Source organism: Nyctereutes procyonoides, unplaced genomic scaffold, assembly GCF_905146905.1.
Source record: "Nyctereutes procyonoides isolate TBG_1078 unplaced genomic scaffold, NYPRO_anot_genome, whole genome shotgun sequence".
Classification (NCBI taxonomy): Eukaryota; Metazoa; Chordata; class Mammalia; order Carnivora; family Canidae; genus Nyctereutes; species Nyctereutes procyonoides.
In genome coordinates, this window is record NW_026575024.1 from 45,746,645 (window position 1) to 45,761,877 (window position 15,233).

The window sequence follows — 15,233 nt, forward strand, 5'->3', positions numbered from 1 at the left end:
GTCTCCAGCCCAAATTCTTCCCTTGGGTTTCAGACAAAGATCCATCTGCCTACCCAACATTCCTGCTGGGAAATCTAATCAGCATATCACATTCAACATGTCCAAATTTGAGTTCTTGATTTCTCCCCAAATCTGCTCTTCTAGCACTTTTCCCATCTCAGTAAATGACTACCCCATTTTTCCGAGTGTTCAGGTTTGAATTCTTGGCATTACCCATATCTTTTCTCTCTTTCTTATTCCACAGTAACAAATCCTGTCATCTCTTTTCTTATGGCCTCTGCTTCTACTACCCTCAGCCATGCCACCATTATTTCCCACCCAGATTCAGAGTCTCCTAACAGGTTGTTTCAGTTATTTGTTGCTGTGTAATGAACAATCCCAAAATTAGTGTCTTAAGGCAACACCAGTTTATTTATTTCTCATGATTCTGTGGGTTGACCACATAGTTTTACAGTTTCATGTGGTGTCAGCTGGGGCATAAGATGGTTAGAAGGATTAATATGACCTCATTTTCATGGCAGGCAGCTTGTGATGACTGCCCAATTGGGAGCTCAGCTAGAGCTATTAGCCAGTGGGCTCCACACTGGCCTCAACTCCTCCACATGGACCTCAACTCTCCAGAAGTCTCCTAACTTCTTAGGCTGCTACACAGCATGGATTCTATAAGGGAGCTGCACTGAGGGAAATGAAGATTTCTTAAATCACAACTTTGGAAGTTACAGAGTAACTGCTATGCATTCTTTTAGTCAATGCAATCATAAGACCCGCCAGATTCAAGTAATAAGAAATAAACTCTGCTTCTGGATGGGAAGAGCAGCAAAGAATTTGTGATCATTTTTAACACGCCATGGTTCTCCCTGCTTCCACTTTTCCCACTCCATAATTCTCCACATAATGTCCAGACTTTTTTTTTAAACATAAGTCAGACCATGTCACTTTTATTCTCAAAACTCTCTAGTAGCTTCTTCTCTTATCCAGATTAAAACAGAAATTATTCACCATGGTTGTCAACTCTACCTCCTCTGATCCTTGCTCCCTCTCCCAGCTCCCAGCTCCTCCTCACTTCATTCAGGCCACATTAGTCCTTGACGTTTCTCAAACTCCCCAGTTATGTTCCTGTCTGGGGGCCTTTACATTGGCTGTTCCCTCTGCCTACATCCCATGGATCTCTGCCTGGCTTATTCACCCCCTTACTTCCTGCAGGTATCTAATCAAAACTCATTTCATCCTGAGGGCCTTCCCTCTCTAGAATAAGCAAAACTAATCCATGACAGTAAAAGTTAGAGGGAGGTACCTCTGGGTGGAGGGAGAATTGCCTGGAGGGGCACAGGGGAATTTCTGGGGGATGAAAATGTTCTATATTTTATTTTGGTGGTGATTTCCACATAGATGTTTCTGTGATCTCTTGCTGTGTAACAAATTGACCCCACACTCAGTTATGCAAAACAACTATTTATTACCTCTGAGAGTTTCTGTAGGACAGGAATTTGGACAGGGCACAGTAGGAACAATGTATTCTGTGATGACTGGGATCTCTGAGAAGTTGAAGGCTGGAAGCTGGAATTATCTAAAGGTTCATTCACTTATATATTTGGCAGCTGATGTTGATGTTGACTGGGACCTCAGATGGAACTGTTGACCAGAACACCTACACTAGCCTGTCCTTGTGGCTGCTTGGCTTTCTCACAACGTAGTGGATGCGTTGAAAGAGAAGGGAGGGAGAGAGTGTGTCAGGCAGAAGCTGTATTGTCTTTTCAAACCCTCAGAAGTCATACTGTGTTCATTCTACCACATTCTGTGCACTGGAATCAGGTCACTAAGGTCACAGAATTTTCAGACATGTTTTAACACAGCCACGGGTCTGAATGATTGGCAAAACCCATTGACTGAACATTTAAGAACTGTTCATTGATGGTTGTCAATTATACCCCAATTTAAAAAATGGAAAAAACGACCTTCTTTAACCCTAAAATAGAGACCCCACCCCATCATTACCACCCATCCCTTTGCCCTGTTTTGTTTTGTTTTTAAGATTTTATTTATTTATTCATGAGAGACACTGAGAGAAAGAGAGGCAGAGACACAGGTAGAGGGAGAAGCAGGCTCCATGCAGGGAGCCTGACTTGGGACTCGATCCTGGGTCTCCAGGATCACGCCCTGATCCAAAGGCAGACACCCAACTGCTGAGCCCCCCAGGTGTCCCTGCCCTGTTTTGCTTTTTATTTTTTGTTTTTTGTTTTTTTTGAAAGTTTTATTTATTTGAGAGAGAGAGAGAGAATGAGTGAGCACAAGGGTGTGTGTGTGTGTGGGGTAATGGTAGAGGGAAAGGAAAAAGCAGACTCCCTGCTGAGCAGGTAGCCCCACTTGAGGCTCAATCCCAGGACCCCAAGATCATGACTTGAGCTGAAGGCAGACACTAAACTGATGGAGCCACCCAGGCACCCCTTTGTCCTGTTTTAAAGTAAAATAAAACCACTTATGACAGCCCAACACAGTATTGCATGGTTTTTTTCCCCCACTTATTTACTCTGTCCCAACCCACACCCTATGCCAAACAAGACTGTAAAATTTAAGAGCACAGGCATTTGGTGCCCAACATTCAACACCTACAGTAGAGTCTGGCACACATCAGTGCTCAGTCAAGATTTGTCAGATGTCATTGACTGTGCTGAATGACTCCAGGAAGGAAAGACCCACATAGCAGAAAATAAGAGGCCATGAGGCCGTATATCAACACATTAAATGCAGATCACAATTGTCACAGCCAGTCAGACAATGGAAGGAGAACCTAATTCTGAACTATTAGAGTTAGAAGGATCCTTAGGGGTGATGTGGGGTAGCTCCTCATTTTATAGGTGAGGAAGGTAGGATCCAAAGGAGGGGAGAGGCTTATTCCAGGTCACACAGCAATAGGCATAGGAGCCAGGCCCCATGACTCAGGTCACTAGGTAAAGCTAAAGCTCCAGCTGTTTTATTCTGGAGAACAGCCTCTCTATTGCAGTGCATTTTTGGAAAGAAGCATTCCTAGCCTGACGACGTGGCTGGACAAAAATGAACGAGATTTTAGAAATGAGTTGGGTAATAAAATTCAGACTCACGTTGGCACAATTTCTGTGTACTACACAGAAGGGCAATGCATTCTTCTTGGAGTTTCTAGTCATTTTATATGCCTTGGGTGGTGGGATGCCATGAAAAAAATTCCTGGTCTTTGGTGTCATAAAATCCTCCTTTCCCCCACCATCAGCTAAGGAACTCTCTGTAAAAACTAGAGATTTCTGAGCCAATTCTCAAGAAAGTGATTCCATGATAGAAAGATAGAAACAAACAAAAAAACCCACCAACAACAAAAAGAAAGAAAGAAAGAAAGAAAGAAAGAAAGAAAGAAAGAAAGAAAGAAAGGAAGGAAGAAAGAAGCATGTTTACTGCCATTTACTCCCTGGAAAGCTTTTGGATTCCTACATTTGTTGTGTTTCTGAGAGTGCTAATTAATTTAAGACGTTCTCGTATTATGCTGTACCACATCTGGAGTATGAGCAGCACATATTGTGCCACCATAAGCCAAATAATGACTCATTTTTGCATGACACAAGAGTCCAATTCTATGTTTTAGCTCTTATTCAAGTTTCTTGAATGATTCTATTTAAATAACATCTGTTAGAACAAAGACAGTAGTTCAGGTGGAAGATTCATTTCAGAAAAGAATTTGGAGATTCACAAAACAACGTGAATCAGGCTAAAAAAGAGACAAGAGGGCAGCCCAGGTGGCTCAGCGGTTTAGCGCCGCTTTCAGCCCAGGGCGTGATCCTGGAGACCCGGAATCGAGTCCCACGTCGGGCTCCCTGCATGGAGGCTGCTTCTCCCTCTGCCTGTGTCTCTGCCTCTCTCTGTGTGTCTCTCATGAATAATAAATAAAACCTTAAAAAAAAAAGAGAGACAAGAAATGAGAAATGGTGCTTGCACACTTTGTACACTAAATTACTGATATATTTTCTCCTTCAAATTGATATCATCATGTTACAAGCAGAATTGGCCATTGGTGATTTTTAAAATGTGTGATTCTTCTCCTTTCCAACCTTGTCCTCATCTTCATGATTAGCATTACCTTGGAGAAACTACAAGCTGAACCCAGGAGACATTATAGGGCCAAATCTTGCCGATGATGATGTTTCTAATAGCAATAGACCGCATTCAAATTCAGCATCACCAAATGGACCCTTTTAAGTTTATTTGCTTAAGCAATGAATGAATAATGAAGCAGGGTGGGCTGCATTGCTCTTTCTCTTTTTTCTTCCTCTTTGTAATTATTATGAAACGTACATTCCAATTTTCCAGTTTGTGCTTCAGTTAAAATCGTATCAGCCCACTTAGATACTTCAGGCTCTCTAAGAGCCATCTGCTATTTCCCCCTTTCATACTGCCGCAATGACTGACACCCACCCTCGGACACTGCAGGTTTGTATCTCCCATGAAGCTTTGCTTGTAGTAGATGCTCACTAAATGTTTGTGGACTGAGTCTATGAAGAGAGAATGTCCTTTGTACTCCATTCCTTTTCAAAAAAGGATTTTTCAAATCCTAGATGCATGTTTGGCATGTTTAGAGATAAACATAATTTCAAAGTTAATATTTGTGAAATCTGTCTAAGGGCTCAGTGGTTGAGCATCTGCCTTTGGCTCAGGGCATGATCCTGGAGTCCCGGGTTTGAGTCCCACATCGGGATCCCTGCATGGAGCCTGCTTCTCCCTCTGCCTGTGTCTCTGCCTCTCTCTCTCTGTGTCTCTCATGAATAAATAAAATCTTTTTTTTAAAAAAAGAAATCTTTCTAAGGAATGTACTGATTCACACATCTAAGTTGGTGCCTAATCCTGACCCTATAGAGCCCTAACCCTGGCCATGTGGCTGATAAGCAGAAGACATTGACCACATGGACAATGAAACAAACAGAAGAGTTGGACGTGTATGGATCTTTTTGCACTGTGGCTCACCTGTGGAGAAGCAAGTAGTTCAATGGTGCATGAGTGAGTGAAGTGAACACACTCCAGAGCAGTGGACAACAAAGTTCAAACAGTGAAATAAGGGGAGATTGTGGAGGGTCAAGGATACTAGCCTAAGGAGTATGAATTCCTTTCCATAGAAACCAGAGAGTCTTCCAAGGTTTTCAACAGTGACAGCAATGCTCATGGAGATCATTCCTATAGCCATCAAGCATATATTTAGGTAAAATGGTACAAGTACTTTGAAAAGAGCTTGGTAGTTTCTTACAAAGTTAAACATACATATACCTATCACGCAACCATTATTCCTAGGTATTTGTCCCAAAGATAAAAATGTACTTCTTAAAAAAAGACAAAAACAAAATTATTGTACAAAAATGTCCATAAGAGTTTTATTCCAACAAACTGGAAACAACTCATATATCCATCGGTTGGTGAATAGGTACCCAAATTATGGTACATCTTCACAACGAGATACCACACAGCAATAAAAACGCAATGGGGGCAGCCTGGGTGGCTCAATGGTTGAGCGTCGGCCTTCAGCCCAGGGTATGATCCTGGGGACCCGGGATCAAGTCCCACATCAGCCTCCCTGCATGGAGTCTGCTTCTCCCTCTGCCTGTGTCTCTGCCGCTCTCTCTCTCTCTCTCTGTGTGTGTCTTTCATGAATAAATAAAATCTTTAAAAACAAAACACAATGGATTCACACAGCATGGGTGAATTTCAAAAACATTATACTGAATAAAGAATTCAGACAAAAGTCTATAAATGGTGTGAATTCATTTATAGGAAACTCTAGGAAAAAAACAAACAACGAATCTACTGTATAGGGAAAAAATCAGATCAAAGGTTTCCTGAGCCAGGGGTGAGGAGGGAGTTGCCATAGCACTAAAGCACAAGGGAATTTCTGGGGGCAATGGAATTGTTCTATATCTTGCTCATAGTGATAGTTATCCAAGTGTACACATTTGCCAAAATTCATCGAACTGTACATGTGAAATGGATGCATTATAATGTATGTTATACATTATACCCCAATAAAGTTGAGTGGTTGGGAAAAAACTATATTTGGGTATATCTCTACACAAGGCAAAGAGGAGTCAGAAAGGACTTTCCTAAGGTGTTTGTCATCTAGTATGCCGATGAAGTCCTAAAACACAGACTCTATGCTGAAGAACAATGGATAGCAGTGTGGATATGAAGAAGAAATAGAGGAGCAGAGAGATAGAGGGGCAGGGGAAGGGATCACTATGGTCTGAAATTAATTCATGACTTGTCAAATTTGCTGAAGGTCTTATTTATCTCACTCATCTATCAAGACCTGCATCCATTCCCACTTCCTCCATAAATACTTGCTGGACCAGCTACCTACAGCAACCATTTCTTCTTTCCCTCCTCTGAACTCTTCTAGTAAGTTATATTTGTTTGATTTGTTTGGAGATAACCATGGCCTTCTTTTTCTTAAACTGCTATTCAAATTGCTTATCACTACTTAATTTAAAATGTGGTCATGCTTCATCTCATCATCTATAGTAAGTTCCTTAAGAGCACACTGTATCCTGGATCTCTAACAGCTGCTTAACCTTAGCAGCTGGGCAATTTTTGTAGGTGTTCTTAATTCATCCTGCTTTTCTGTTCCTAAAACTGGACTGTGTGAACAACTAGGGTTAAGGAAGAGACATCTATGCCTTATTTTGCTTGTATATTGGGACTAAGGAGGGAGATACTGGGGTCTGTGAACCCCTTGGCAATTCTACTTCTACTTCTACTTTCATGGACAGGCTATAATTTATCACAAAGCCAAGATCCTTTTCAGACAATGTCCTCTCTGAGGCAAATTGAAATTGAGTTGATATATTTACCCAATAATTTCATATCCCATTGATGTGTTTTTCAATGGGGAATTTCAGCCAGGGCAGCCACATTTGTATGCGAAGCCTGCCAACTGTGGCCAGAAACCAGGTCTCTGTTCAAGACACACCTTGACAAGTGAATTAGATGTTCTAGTGAAAGGCAGATAAATGTCATTCATGTCACTATAAATAAAAGTCTGGGCCTGCTTATCAGCTTGTAGGGTTGAGGTCTTACCTTCAACACTTCTGAGTGCTTTACACTTTATTATCCTTTAAACAAGGTCTTTTCCATCCAGCTTCCTCCGTTTATACCCCCAGAGGGAATTATTACCGTTCAACTCCTTGAAATATGTGCCTTCTGTCAACTCCCTGTCTTTTGCTTTAGGAGACAATACAACCTGTGGCCTTAAACAGAAATCCACAGAATTTTCTCAGATGTCATATTAGGAAATGAAATGTTGTAGGAACTTTTCACAGCACTGGATCTAGGACATCTTATACCTGCTTTGCAAGCAAATCATGTTCTAGCAGGCTTTGACTGTTTGGGGTTACATTTTAGAGCATGGGATTTGTCATCTAAATCCATGTAATAACAAGTATGGATTTAGATTCATGGTTTTGGTCAAATCCTATTCTTGGCAACCTAAGTACATGCAGCCAAAGCTTGCTAAAACATCAATAGCAGCCTATACATACTTACACACTTATAGCATAATTTTGCTGCATTTCTGAGGGATACAAAGCCTGCAAAATGCCTTGCAAAAAGAGAGGGAGTTTCCATGGTCAGAAAAATTTAAGATGGGTCATACAAAAAGGCTCTAAAAGGGCCACAAAAATGTGGTCTGCTTAGCTCAATTTAACCCAATGCTCCCAAAGTTATTTGATGACAGTTCTTCTTTCTCACACACTGTGAGGTACACTATCCATTGTTGTATCTCTTTGGTTAACTTAAAGTATGAGCATATACTGATAAAGTTTACAGTTAGATCATCTTTCTGAATAATTTTAGTAATGTGTACATATTAATTCCTTAAAATATATCTTTTGGTTATCTACATTGCTGTGTTGCCTTTCTGTACCTATATTTCTTTTTTTTTTGTTTTTGTTTTTGTTTTCTGTACCTATATTTCTGAGCTAAACTCTGAAGTTCAGTAAAGATAGGACTGCAAGCTTTGCATAGAGGCCATATCGTATGTAGCCAATGAGGTTTATCTGAGGCTCAATTATTACTAATTGAAAGATAGGACTGCATATAAACAAACATGTTTGTGTGTTTGTTCACCAATATAATGTTAATTTGTGACTGTGAATTGTACGTGATAATGATTGCAGAGTGTTTTAGGTAGCAAGGAGCATTTGAGACAACATCTGAGTATATAAAAATCTTGGAAATTAGGGGATCCCTGGGTGGCTCAGCAGTTTGGCACCTGCCTTTGGCCCAGGGCACAATCCTGGAGTCCTGGGATCAAATCCCACGTCGGGCTCCCGGCATGGAGCCTGCTTCTCCCTCCTCCTGTGTCTCTGCCTCTCTCTCTCTCTCTCTCTCTCTCTCTCTCTCTCTCTGTCTATCATAAGTAAATAAATAAATAAATCTTTAAAAAAATAAAAATCTTGGAAATTTGAAAAACAAGCTTTGCATTGGTTCTAAGAGCAGAAATTTGTGGATTCCATTTCCATTTTATGCTTTAAGACACAGATTCTCAAAGATTTTGGTCTCAGGACTCCATCATAGTTTTAAACATCAGTGAGCACCCCAAGAAGCTTTTGTTTAGGTGCACTGTATCTGTCAATGTTTACCATGTTACAAATCGTCCTTGAGAAAATTCTAAAATACTAACTTATTAATTCACTTAAAAATAGCAAGAAACTCATGCATGTTAACATATTTCATGAAAATAACTATTTCCCCAACAAAAGAAATTTAGTGAGAAGAATGTCATTATTTTACATTTTTTGAAATCCTTCAGTGTCTGGCTTCATTGAGGACAACTGGCTTGCCACCACGTCTGCTTCTGACATTCAATCTGTTAAGATATCACATCCCAGAGTCTCTAAAAAATTCCACTGTACACTTGGAGAATGAGAACGAAGAGGGAAAATCACATCTGAGTATGATTATGAAAATAGTCTTGACCTTATGGCCACCCCAAAAGGGTCTCCGGGACCCTAGGTATCTCTGAACCACATTTTGAGAACTAGTGCTCTAAGAATCCAATTCAATATACTATTTATTGAGAATCTTTTGAATGTCCATTACAAGGTCATTACAAGGAAAAGACACATCTCGGCTTCCAGGGAACTTAGTGTCTCGTTCCACACCTCCTTAGTCTCCATCACCTCTTACTGTTATTTCAAGACTCAATGTATTCCACATCCTCCCCATCATCCCATGACCCGGTTACATAACTCAATCTCCACCTTTCCTAAATGTCTGTAGCAATTACTGTCTGTGTAGTTCATGTGGAATTTTAATCGTACACTGTGGTATGAAACTTGTTTATTATTGTTCAAACTGTGGCTTATTTTATTCTTCCATATTTAAAACAAGATTTTATTTATTTATTTGAGAAAGAGAAAGAAAGCATGAGTTGGGGAGGAGCAGAGGAAAAGGGACAAGCAGACTCAACCCACATGGAGTTCAATCCCACGACCCTGAGATCATGACCTGAGCCGAAATCTATGGATGCTTAACAGACTGAGCCACTGAGATGCCCCTTATTATTTCATATTTTGCGGCTGTATCTTGTCCTTGTTATGATGATAGGCTCTTGAGAGAAAGAATCTGCTTATGGTGCCCAATATACAGAGCAAAGACTGTGGACCTTAAATATCTATTTAACAATTTGACTTGCAATTTTATTAAGGAGCATGACAGAGTCAGTGCTATGTGTTCACCAATCTTATTTCCTTTTCCAACCCTTGGGCATTCAGGAAGACTATATTTCCTTATTTCCTCTGCTGTAGGGTTGCTACTATGTGACTGGGTTTTTTTTTTATTTTTTTTAAATTTATTTATGATAGTCACACACACACACAGAGAGAGAGAGAGAGAGAGAGAGAGAGAGAGAGAGGCAGAGACACAGGCAGAGGGAGAAGCACGCTCCATGCACCAGGAGCCCGACATGGGACTTGATCCCGGGTCTCCAGGATCACGCCCTGGGCCAAAGGCAGGCGCTAAACCACTGCACCACCCGGGGTTCCCTATGTGACTGGGTTTTGATCAAATGGACCAATGTGGAAATAAGTAAGCCACAACCAAGCCTGGTCTTTAAAAACACCCAAGACTGCCCTCTTGCTAGGTCCTTCCTTCTGGTAGCAACAGTGGTAGTCATGTGCTAAGCTGACAGAATTATAGGAAGAAAGCAGCTGGAGTCCTGAGTCCCCATATGGAGGACATCTCTGGGGGGTAGCCCAACCCCACATATGAGATCGTAGGCATTATATGTTACCACAGCAAAGCCTAGCTCATCCTGATAGATTAATGAGAATGTTCACTAATGAAATAAGAAAGAGGAATAATGAAATGGAAGATGGACTACCATGTTGGAAGTCAGGGGAGTGCTATGGAAGAGGAGAGTGGGCAGGAACCAGTTTGGGCTCACATTCTGAGAGATATTCGTGGAGAAGAGGAGAGAGAATAAGTAGAATTTGAACTGGCATAAAGATGGTAAGAAGACTAGCAGCATATACTCAATAAGGAGGGGATGAGTAGGAAATACCAGGGAGAGAGAATGAAGACAGCCTTGACATTAGGAAGTTAACAGTAGGTGGGGAAGGGAAAAATGAAGCTCTACTGGATTATTAAATTGTCCAAAATCTTTTACGTGGAACATGCGAATAAAATGGATAGGCTTCTTCAAGGCAAAAACCTAACAGATAACCATTCAATGACTAACATTTGCTGGGTGCTTAGCATGTTTGGGGTTGTGCTCTGAGTGTCATATCATTGAATCCTCATAGAAACTCTGTGAAGAATATAATCCTCATTTTACAGTTGGGAAAATTAGGTTGTAGAAAGCTGAAGCATCTTGGCAGATATATGAGTCATGGTTCTCCAGAGAAACAGAATCAACAGGTGTGTGTGTGTGTGTGACAGAAAGAGAGAAAGAGACTGATCTGCTTTCAGGAATTGGCTCACACAATTGTGGAGGCTTGGCAAATCCAAAATCTGATGGGGGAGGCTGGCAGGCTGGAGACTCAGGAAAGAGTTGCAGTGTAAGTGTGAAGGTAGTCTGCTGGAAGAATTCTTTCTTCCTCAAAGGAGTTCTGTCTTTGTTTTCTTAAGACCTTAAACTGAGGGATCCCTGGGTGGCGCAGCGGTTTAGCGCCTGCCTTTGGCCCAGGGCGTGATCCTGGAGACCCGGGATCGAATCCCACGTCAGGCTCCCAGTGTGTGGAGCCTGCTTCTCCCTCTGACTGTGTCTCTGACTCTCTCTCTTTCTCTGTGACTATCATAAATTAAAAAAAAAAAAATTAAAAAAAAAGGCCTTAAACTGACCTTAAGGCCTTAAACTTAAGACCTTAAACTGACTGGATGAAATCCACTCATACTGTGGAGAGGAACCTGCTTTACTCAAAGTCCACCTGTTTAAATGTTAATCCTATCCAAAAAAAATCTTGACAGAAATCTCTCGAATAACGTTTGACCAAATATCTGGGCACCATGGCCCAACCAAGTTAACACATAAAATCAACCATCACACTCAAGACCCCAGGACTAGACCCTATGTTCCTCTGATTCCAAATCTGATTCCAATTCCAAAGCCCCTTAACAGAACAAGGTTCATTTTAGGTTTGAACTGAGTCCCTATCAGCAAAGATTTCAACTCCAATGGGGGCAACATCTTGATCATTCTGGGCCCAGGGTGCAAAGCCATTTTCTGAAATGTGCACCACATAAAGACAGGATATTGTTACTAAAAGGTAAAGAGGTGAGAAAAATGATGTGACTATGGTCACTTTGACAGTATCTTGCAGATACTGGAACAGAACATTTCTCTTTTGTTAAACCATTTCAATCTAGATTTTTCTAGGACCTAAATTCTTTACTGATACATTGTAAGAGAACATTGGATTTTTCATACTATGACTTAAGAAGGGCAACTCTTGGGGCACCTGGGTGGCTCAGTGGTTGAGTGTCTGCCTTCAGCTCAGCTCATGATCCTGTGAGTCCTGCATCATGCTCCCTGCTCAGTGGGAAGTCCACTTCTCCCTTTGCCTGTGTCTCTGCCTCTCTTTCTGTGTGTCTCTTAAGAATAAATAAATAAATAAAAATTTAAAACATAATAAGGGCGACTCTTTTTCAACAGTTGATGGTCTTTATACAAAAAAGAATGGAAAGTTGTCATAATCTATTTTGCAATAAAATTAAGTCTCCTGATTTTCTGGACATTTGGTCAGAGAAGCTGGAGCAAGGCCAAGTTATCTGGTAAGAGCAGTCAATGAGCTCTCTGGAGCTGGAGGTGGGGAGATGGGGAAGCTGGGAAGCCTGGCACGGGAAGGGCAATAGTGGTGTTGAAAGTAGACAGGAGAAATAGCCAGGTGATATAATCCCATCCCTCTTTTCCTCCTTCTTCCTTTTAGAAAATTTGCCCTCACAATGGCACACAGTAGATACTCAATAAAGTTTTGCCAAAGAAATGTTTGAGTAATGGTAGTTAAGTGCTAAGAAAAATGCAAGAGACAAGTAACATATAGACCCTACCATGCATGCCTGAAACTGCGAAGTGAATCAGGATCTGGATGTTCTTGTGAAGCTCCAGTTCATTCATTTTATTTCCTGCAGAGGATTCCACTTGTGGAATTAGAACTTATTTATCTGTTCGACTATTGAAGGAGTTAGGCTGGGTTCCAGCTCTAACTAGCCTGAACAGCGGTGCTAGGCACTGTCCTGCATTCCTCCAGGAATAAACTTCTGGGCAGTAGAGTATGTGACTCTTTAACTTTATTCGATCACATGGGATTCTTTTTCCAAGAGATTCTACCAATTTACCTCCATACTACACTTGGTATAGTCAGGCTTTCTAATTTTTGTCAGTCCATTGAGTGCATAATGATATCTCATTGGGCTTTAATTTGCAATTCTCTGATTGCTTTTGAGACTGAGCACTGCTTCACATATCTTGGCCATTTAGATTTCCTCTTTGGGGAAGACTGGTTCAAACCTTTACCTAATTTTTGTGTTGGGTTTTATGCCTTGTTCTAATGAATTCATAAGAGTTCCTTAAATGTTCTACATGTACTGTTTTGTCAGTTATAAGTGTTGCAATGATCTTTCCTAATTTTCTGGTGAGTTCGTCTTTTTATTGCCTTTATCATGTTTTGGGAAAATAGAGTTCTTAACTATGGTGTAGTCAGTTTTCTGTCCTTCCCTTGATGGTTAGTTTTTTTTTATATCTGCCCCATCCAGATGTCATAAAGATATTTTCCTATCTTCTAAAATCTTTCTAATTTTTCCTTTCATATTTAGGATTGTAATCCAATGGGAGGTTTTGGTTGTTGTTGTTTTTTAGTTTTGGGTAGGATATCTAATTTCATTTTTTCCATATAGATAAGGAACTATTCTAGCATTATTATTTTTAAAGATTTATTTATTTATTTATTTTAGAGAGCAAGGGGCAGAGGGAGAGAGAGAATCTCCAGCAGACTCTCCTCTGACTATGAAGTGATGCAGGGCTCAATTTCATCACCCCAAGATCATGACCTGAGCCAAAATCAAGAGTCAGAGGCTTAACTGACTGAACCACCCAGGCACCCCTCTAGCATCATTATTTTTTGAAGTATCCATCCTTTCCTCACTTCTCTCCAATGCAACCTCTGTCATTTTTCAAGTGTTTATACATGTGCAGGTCTAAGCACATGCATCTTCAAAAAATACAATAAACTCATACTTCCCCTAACATGATCCAACTATCCTGTGTACAACCAAAACCTTACTAACCCTTTAACCAGAAAAGGATGCAAAATCCTTGGGTCATGTTTACGCTTCTCCTAAATACCCCATTACTTAAATACTACTACTATGTAAAATTAACAATACTTAAATACTGTGTTATACAGTCAATACATTTATGTTACATGAAAATAAATGAGAAGACAAAGATATTATACACACACACACCCATAACAAAATAAGTAGGAAATAGGACAATTACAGTCCTCATCTCTGTAATTGGTCATATGCCTGTAGTTGGTATTCATAACTACCCTCTTCCACTACTGAAGGGTCTTGGCCTTTAGCAGTCCTGCCTGAATTGGGTTGTGGTTTTCCATTGACTTTAATTCACAGGGTTTGGTGATAACTAAGAAATGTTCCAAGAGATCTCCTGTGTTCCACACATACCCTTTTTACGTCCACCACAGAGTAGCAGTCCCATTTACCTTGGTAGCCATGGTCCATCACAGTAACTCCCTTTTTTGCCCGAGCTTAAAATGACCTGGTGGCAGTCTTAACTTCAAGTTCAATGGAATCATTGCTATGTATCCTGGTGGATGCATTCCTCACTTTGGAACTAAGACCAATAGGTCAGCAGGGTGTAAGGTCACAAAAGTAGGAAGCAAAAATTTTGCTCATGGGTCACTATGAGTAAGAGTGAGTGGTGCCACTCCTATTTCCACACCTCAATTCCTGGACTAGCAAGTCTTGGCTATGGGAGAAATAGCATCATATATTGAATGCTAATTTAGAGCATATACAGGCTCCCGGAGAAATTTGTCTCAGTCCTGTAAGGTACTGATTACTTGATACTGTGACAGAGTCTTCAAAAAGTCATTTCACTGTTCTATCAAGCCAGCTGCCTCAGGATGGTAGAGAACATGGAAAGACCAGTGAATTTCATGAGCATAGGCCACTGCTGCACTTCACTGATATGAAGCAAGTTCCTTGATCAGAAGCAACGCTGTTTGAAGTAGCATAATGGATAAGGCATTCTGTAAGTCCATGGATGGTAGTTTTGGTAGGTGCATTGTGTGAAGGGAAGGCCAATTCATACCCAGCTGTGTCTGTTCCATTAGGAGCAAAATGCTTCCCCTTCTATGATGAAACTGATCTAATGTAATCAACATACCACGAGGTAGCTGGCTGATGTTTTCCTGGGAGTGGTGGGATACTGGGACTCAGGACTGGTCTCTGTTGTTTAAATTGGACACTCAGCACAGCTGAAGCCAGGTCAGTTTTGTAAGTCCATGTTGCTGAAGCCCATGCATAGCTTCTATCCCTGCCCCCATTGCCACTCTATTCCTGAACCGATCAGGCAATGAAAATGGTGGCTTTGGAAGAGGCTGTTATCCATAGAATGGGTCATCCTACCCAACTGATTATTGAAATCCTTTTCTGCTGAGGTCACCCTTTGGTGGGCATTGACATGGCACACAAATATCTTCATGTTT

The 15,233-nt window shown here is 40.8% G+C and overlaps 1 long non-coding RNA gene across 4 annotated transcripts in view; it reads right to left on the minus strand.

Moving 5' to 3' along the window:
- The window catches only part of LOC129522946 (uncharacterized), a 68,543-nt gene that overhangs the window by 49,122 nt on the left and 4,188 nt on the right, over positions 1-15,233 (minus strand). The window lies entirely within an intron of this gene.